Below are 8,001 nucleotides of genomic sequence, written 5' to 3'. Positions count from 1 at the left end.
TAGCTGTTACTAGCGTTCTGTATTTTAGTTGCTTTCAGGGAGAGGCTTTGGTGACCTCCTCTCATGCCAGAGGTCTACCTTACCTCAATTATTTTTGTATCCTGAGAAACTATTTTCTCATTTGTTGCACAAAGAGTTCTTGGTGTATAATAATTGACCTCTGATATTTAAAATGTGATTTTCCTTGAAGGTCAATTTCAGGCAAACTCCTTAGGAGGAGAATTTGCCTTCAGAGAAAAAATAGTAGTGGGTCCTCTTTTAAAAAACCTTGACTCAACCAATTCACTACATCAATCCATAATTTAATTAAATATTATGTAAACCAATGAACATTGAGTATGAAAAGAGAGCTATTTCTATGAAAACAAAATTGCATGCTTTGAAAAGACTCAATAAATGTGAGTTGATAAAAAATTGCTATTGAATTGGGTGTGGGTGAGACAACTATAAATGACTGCAGAAATACAAAACAATTTGGAAGGATTGTGTGTTCAGATTACCTCATAATTGTCCTTAAAATTTTACTTTGCTTGAAAGTAATGGAAACTGGAAATTGTGGATGTGAATTATGAATGTGGCTTTTGAAGAAATTGATGGAGAACTTTTATCAGTGTTCTAATATTCAAATAAAACATCTTGGCTCCACATTAAAAGTTAGCAGGAAAAAAGCATGTTTATATTTTAAGTTACAATGAGCTATTTAGGGTGTTTGTATCACTTCTTAAAAAGCAATTCCCTGCTTTAGCTCAGTTTTTTTTTTTTTTTTTTAAATATTTATTTATTTGGCTGTGCTGGGTCTTAGTTGCAGCATCAGGATATTTGATCTTTGTTGTGGCCTAAGGGATCTTTCACTGTGACTTGTGAACTTTGGTTGCGGCATGTGAGATCTAGTTCCCTGACCAGGGATCGAACCTGGGCCCCCTGCATTGAGAGTGTGGAGTCTTAACCACTGGACCATCAGGGAAGTCCCTAGCTAAGTTTTTGATTGGCCGAATTATTACCAGTACCAGTCAGAAAGGTAATTTTTCTATGCTTCTATTACTCAGTTAAGACCTTAACTGAAGGCTTAGTAAAGCTCACTGCCAACTGCCTGCCTCAGATCCTCCCCAAGACCCTGCTGTTGACCTTTTGAGTTAGATCAAGGCTCACCACTTCGTCTCCCACTCCACAATGGAGGGAGATAAGTAGACTAGGCTGGGGATCCTGAGGAGTCTAGAGTCACTGTGTTAAGCCAGGGAAACTTTATAGAGGGGAGCAAAGAACTTCACAATCTTTCAGCTGTTTGGAAACTCTTGGTGCTTCCCTGTTGACTGAAACTGCTCCTGGTCCCATCCTGGGAGGACCCAGGAGTGAGCAGCTTGATACCTTGGGGACAAATATTATCATTCCCTTGACTCTCAAGGGTCAGATGTGAGCATTCTGATGACTGAATTCTGATGCATATAATGGGGGACAGAAATACTCCTATCTGTCCACTGTTGTATGCAGCAGAATTTATGCATCCCGTGTCCCATTTCCTTGTGCTAAATTGTTTCCATCATGTCTGACTCTTTGTGACCCTATGGACTGTAGCCCGCCGGGCTCCTCTGTCCATGGGATTCTCCAGGCAAGAATACTGGGGTGGGTTGCGACGCCCTCCTCCAGGGGATCTTCCTGACTGAGGGATCGAACCTGTGTCTCTTACAGTCCCCTGCATTGGCAGGCTGGTTCTTTACCACTAGCACCACTCGGGAAGCTAATCTGAAAACGGATTCCCACTGAGAAGTTAGAGAAGATTGCCCTAACTTCTGACTTTTTGAATAGACCTTTTGAAGACAGAAAGGGATTACACAAATGCGGGGTTTTAGGCACGTATATTAGTTGATAGGGGAGAACATTTTAGTTGGCAAGACTTTCACTGCTACTCAAACAATATTACAGAGGAAGTTGCTCAGTCTTTCTAGACTCCCGACTGAGGCAGCTAACTGTCCTGGCCACCACAAAAAGAATGAAGCTCAGAGAAAGTGTGTAAGATTGCAATACTTTTGAAAATCTGCTTATTTTGATAATGGATTGAGAGATCACAGGAAACTTTTTTATGTTTTGTTGAAAGCATTGTGCTTGTTGAAACCTATACTTACACATCCATTAAAAAAAAAAAAGAGTGGCTGAGGAGAATTTGAAAGTTCCTTGCCTTATTGAAAGTTTTGTAGTTTAGCTGGAATAAGCTTGGTGCTTCTTATTAGCTCCTTGAGTCTGAATCTGGACCTTGATGCTCACACTTGCATCCACAGCAGGGAAACTGATGAAGATTCGAATGAACAAGTGACTTTGGGAGGACAATGGGATCCCTCTCCCTTCCGAGGCACTGGGCTCAGGAGAAAAATCTTAATAAGAGTGCTGAGATCCTGAAGGGTGTATGGATAAGAGGGTCACAGATCAAGAGGCTTGAAGTTTTCTGTCGAGAATCAGAGCAGGGCCTTTCTGTTTCGTGGGGAGAGAGGAAAAGAGAAATGATTTGATTCACCTCCTGAGACCCCCCCTTTCACCTCCTGCCTTATTCTGTATGTCTCCCCCCAACCCTTCCTTTCTAGCTTTTTGCAACATTACCCAATGAAGAGGGAGAGAAAAAGCCAGTAGAAGAGAGGGGGGCTGCATGAACTCCTCCCTCCTTCCTGACATGAGAGCCCTCCCTTAAAGGAAACAATGCCATCCCCCTGTCCTGTCTAAAGGCTGCTTTCTGTCAAGCATCATCCTTTCACCCCATCACTGTTTGTGTTTCCCTTACGGCTTGCTATTGATAGAAGGTATTTTTATTCTTTCTTTCTCTCCAGCTCTGTCTCCCTCTTTCTCTCTCTAGCTTCTAGCTTTCGTCTGGTCCTGCTGAGAGAACATAATACCACCTTATTTGTGACTCTGCAGTCATTTCCATGGCAACCGATCCATGGCCCAGGTATGAGTCTGTGCCTTCGCAGTGGGATGGTGCAAGAGAACGTCCTTTGTTAAAGCCGAGAGGCAGCAGGTTTCTTCCTGCAGCCGCAGCCCCGGGGAGGAACTTCTGCAGGAGTCAGAGGAGGGATGCAGCAATTCCAAGCAGGGTTCCCCACTTTATCACATTTCCCTGAGCATATGTGAAGTACCTGTAGACCAGTACACATACAAGTGCACGTGTACACACACACACACACACACACACACACACACACACACCTTCTACTTCTGGACCTTTAGCCACATAGCATTTTTCCCTTTGAAGGGACTCAGCTTCTATGCTGTGGCCAGGAACAAAAGCTTGTGTTTGAAATGAGGGCTTCAGCTTCCTGTGTATAGAATGGGGATGGGGGTGGGGGGTTGACAGCAGGGACAAGGATGGATAAAAGGTCACGAGGGTGGTGATGTGGGAATGAGGAAGACATTTCAGAGCTCCTAATTCAATGATGACTAAGAGAGAGAGGAGGGGAAAGAAGGTTTCAGCTGGGGAGTTCTTAACACAGATGCTCAGACAGTACTCATTACTGTGCAGTGGGATTTATACACAATAAAATGATATGAAATGGCAAGAGAGCCTCATCTTTCTCCTCACTCATCTCTCCTTTCTTTTTTCTATCCCTTTCCTGTGGATCTCTGCTTTTTGTTCTGTTCCATTTGAGTTTGGGTCAAGGGAATACCATTTTTTGGTTACCTAGTTGCTTAGTCATGTCTGACACTTTACAGCCTCATGGACTGTATAGCCTGCCAGGCTCCTCTGTCCATGGAATTTTCCAGGCAAGAATACTGGAGTAGGGTGCCATTTCCTCCTCCAGAGAATCCTTGCAACCCTGGGATTGAACCTGGGTCTCTTGCATCTCCTGCATTGGCAGGTGGGCTCTTTACCACTAGTGCCACCTGGGAAGCCCTCACCATTTGGGGAAGATGCTAGAATAATCCTAGTCAAAGTCCTAAGGCCCCTCTTTGTGTTTCTGCCCTCTCTTCAACAGAGCTCTTGAACTCAGATGAAGAGAAGGGAAGGGAAGGGGTCTCTTGCCCGTTGCTCCTGAGAAACGTCTGCTCGTGGAAAACAAATAGGACAGGCTGGTGTCTGGAGTCAAGAGGGTAGCCCAGGTTTGCACTGCAACCTGGAGGAGTTTATCTTTATTAAGCAGATGTATAGAGGCCCGGCTCGTTCCCAAACATCTCCACGGTCATCTGCTCCCCATTTCTTTTATTGATCTGCCTGTCTAAATGAGTACTTCTAAACTCGGTGGGAGTTTTCCAATTAGATAAAAGGCAATTCATGTCGCCTGCTGCCTCCACGCTGCACTAACAGCCCCAAACCAAGAGAGCATATTCAAGGCTTCTTGGCAGAACAACCTGCTTTAATCAAGGCGGCCCCCTCCTGGGCACCCTCGTCTGCAGGACATTTCTCTTCCCATGCAGAGGCTTTTCTTTATTGGAGGTGGAGGAAAATGGGCTCCTTCTCCAGGAGTAGGGTTTCCAGGTGAGCTGTGTAGTTACTGGAGAAGAGGCGGCACTCGCTCCCTGGGCTGGCGCTGTCGAAAAGGCCGTCTGGCAATTATTTTTAGGTCAAGCAGTGACTCAAGGGTTTCGTGATCTCTGAGACTCCTGCTGGGAGCTCTGGCCTTGGACCTGCCCAGCATCCTGCCTGTCCCCAGATAGGTCTTGGGGAGCCCAGTGTTCTTTGGGCTCTTCCCCGTGACAGGAGGGTTGAAGACAGGATGGGGGATGGGAGGGTGCCCCAGAGGTGGGCCCTCCCATCCCGGATGTGTATCGCTTGTCCACAGGTGAATACGGGTGGCCCGGAGTCTGGAACTCCGCAGGGGCCTCCTGTGGCCTCTGGTAGCCGGCCCAACCCTTCCACCTGAGTTCAAGGTCCTTTTGGCAAGGCAACCTCATTTCTCCTGCCTCTTCATCCTTTTCATTCTGGCCTGGTTCATCTTCCACATGGCCAGGTGACCATATTTTCTGGGTTTTGGTCATCCTTTTCTTCTGACTAAAAAAGCTGTTCTCAGCTGAGAATGGGTATCCTTTCTCAGCCAGAATCTTTCTCCTTCATCCAGACTCCTCTCACACTGTTGGTATTGCTTGCTTGCTGTTTCATCACTAATTAGAGTGACTGTCCTTTATTGGGTACACTCCCTGTGCCCTGGGCTGGGTGGTTTCCATGCAATTAACAAAGTCAAACCCTCACAGTGTGACCCTGAAAGAGGTGCTATTACTACCCCCCATTTTACCCATAAGGAAACTGAGGCTCAGCACCTTGCTCAAGGCGTGGAAACATCTGGATCCACACCTGTGTGATGTCAAAACTCTCAGGTTTTTACATGCACAGTCAAGGGCGAATAATAATCACAATGGTGATGGAAGTAAGTTATTTGTTTTAGAAGCCACATGGCACGGTCCTGTTTGCATGACAAGTCAGACATGATTTAACGACTAAATAACAACAGCAATGGTTTAGTCACAGTGATCTTTGACTCTGGGATAGGCTCATTTCCCAGATAGAATGACTCGGGTCCCAGTCTCTTCTGTCTCTAAAGCATCTGTGCTCTTGTGGGAGCCCAGGAAGCTTTCCTAGAGCTACTGAGGATGCAGGTCTCTGTGTTAGGGCCTGGGGACCCTATTTGGTGGGGAGCAGAGAAGGTCTAGTTGGGCTGTGATTGGCAGAGGATTTGTACCTCTGTTATGGCTTCTCAAGGGAAAACCTTGGGCCCTTAGACTTTCTTAAAGCTTTGTCTCTTTCAAGGAACTAGGACAAAATACTGCCCTCAAAAGTGGTCATCTCTGGACTTCCATGATAGCTCCGTGGTTAAGAATCTGCCTGCCAGTGCATAGGACATGGGTTTCATCCCTAGTCCATGAAGATCTCACATGCCACCGAGCAACTAAGCCTGTGTGCCACAACTATTGAGCCTGTGCTCTGCAACAAGAGAATCCACCGCAGTGAGAAGCCTGTGTCTGCAGCGAAGAGTAGCCCTCACTAACTGCAACTAGAGAGAGCCTGAGCAATATTAATGAAGACCCAGTGCAGCCAAAAATAAATAAAATTATTTCCAAAAAATGGTCATCTCTGCCAAACTTAAACCAGTATTTCAGGAAAGAGCCCAGACTGCTGAATTCAGTTCTCCCCTGCCTTCTAGATAAGTCTCTTCTCCTATTTATATTTCTCCCAAAGACAGGAGATCTTTGTTCACTCTATTTTTTCAAGAATCATTCACACATGAGTCCACAAAACTGCCCTTTGCCATTTTTCCTAGGAGGGCAGATAGGTTTTGTGAAAATAGGTGTTTGGAATGATGCTCCAATAAAAATTAGTTATAAAGAAGATTTTTGGCGTCCCGGGCAAGTAGGTCTGACCTATCGAGTCTGGTGTGATGATTGAGTGCTTTTAAAAATAATTATTTCTTTATTTTTGGCCATGCTGGGTCTTCGTTGCTGTGCAGGCTTTCTCTGGTTGCAGTGAGTGGGGGCTTTTCTGTAGTTGTGGTTCATGGGCTTCTCACGGCAGTGGCTTCTCTTGCTGCAGAGCGTGGCTCTAGGCGCGCCGGTTCAGTTAGTTGCGGCCCGTGGACTTAGCTGTCCCTTGGCATGTGGAATCTTCTGAACCAGGGATCAAATCTGTGTCCCCTGCATTGGAAGGTGGATTCTCAACCACTGGACCACCAGGAAAGTCCAAGGTGCCTTCTTTACACTTTCACCGCAAGAAGATGATCTTGGCTGGCTCGGTGGGACCTTGAAGGTAGGGGAGGTGGCCCAGCTCTTCTGTAGCTCCCACAGTCCGGAGCTGGGCTGGTCTTGCAGATGTCCAGTAGCCACTGTCCGCGTCTGTGCATCGTGAACTCAGGACCAAGCTAATGGCTAAGGAAAGGGATGTGGCAGGGGGTCACTGACAGTGAGATGATGGCTTTGCCTGGAGCCCCCCTCCCTCACCTGCATTCCTGCTCCCTGCTCTGCGTTTGCATAATCTGAGCCACCTGTGCTGTCTGGATCCCTAGAGGAGTCTCTGTTAGCTCTCTCCTCCTGTCTCCCCCTTCTCCCCCTCGCAGCGCAAGCTCAGAGGACAGGCACAGCTTGGCCCCCACTCGCCTGTGTGGCTTGCGTGGACAACGCTAGGTCCTTCTCTGACCCATGATAACCACACTGTCAGCAGGAGGGAGATGGGATGCCGAGGAGTAGACATCTTGTGAATACTGAGTTTCTGGGTCCTGACTTCTCAGCGGTGGCATCTCCTCTCACATCAAGCCTTGTCACAGCATCATTTCAGCTGCGCCTGGGGAGGCAGAGCCGGAGAGTGATGGAGCCACATTGTTCAGAAGCCTGAGGCAGCTGCTGCTCTGAATCTCCATGTAACCACTGTGGAAGGCTCTGGAAAGAGGCACTTCACCTTCCCTTACTTGAGAAGAGAGAAGAGCCAGGGATGAGTGTTGGAGTTACAGCCCATTCTGGCTGGAGGGGTTCACCTTTGCTCTCTGGCAGAAAAGGAAGTGTTTGAAAATTCAATAAAGCTGCCTTTCATTATCCAACCCCAGCAGGACTTTATGATAATTTTTAGAACTTCTTCATTCAAAACTCTGGGTGCTTTGAAGGTTAATCACTTGTGTTTATCGAAACTTCCCTTCAAGGAACTTAGAGAGCTTTGTAGACATTATCTAATTCAGCAGCACTGCAGGACCAGGAAACGGGGAACAGGGAGAGGATGAACAGATGAGATTATTCCAATTTAGGAGAACTGATAATATTAATAGTTCCCACAGGGAGTTTAAGTGAGTTTTTGAAAATCACCAAATAAGTTGTGAGCCTTCCAGGAGAGGACCTCTTCACACCCCAGCCTGAGGTCAGCCTCTGGCTTGACCACTGTGAGCTGGCAGTACTGACTTCTCCGTCTCAGTTCCTCATCTGTAAAATGGGACAGTAAGCCATACCTCTTGGTGCCGTGTGGCACTGAGTGTCACAGGAGGGTGACGGCACCAGCACCGTGATTGGTGCATCACCGGTGCCCCCTGAATATCACCTCCCCTCTCATTT

The 8,001-nt window shown here is 46.7% G+C and overlaps 1 non-coding gene across 1 annotated transcript; it reads right to left on the bottom strand.

Moving 5' to 3' along the window:
* Nucleotides 1-891: 891 nt before the first annotated feature.
* TRNAE-CUC lies at nt 892-964 on the bottom strand. The gene has a single exon. It is a non-coding gene; the product is annotated as a tRNA-Glu (tRNA).
* Between the last annotated feature and the right edge of the window lie 7,037 nt (nt 965-8,001).

Source organism: Bos indicus x Bos taurus, chromosome 22 (assembly GCF_003369695.1).
Source record: "Bos indicus x Bos taurus breed Angus x Brahman F1 hybrid chromosome 22, Bos_hybrid_MaternalHap_v2.0, whole genome shotgun sequence".
NCBI lineage: Eukaryota > Metazoa > Chordata > Mammalia > Artiodactyla > Bovidae > Bos > Bos indicus x Bos taurus.
This window is presented reverse-complemented; position numbering and strand designations above follow the sequence as displayed.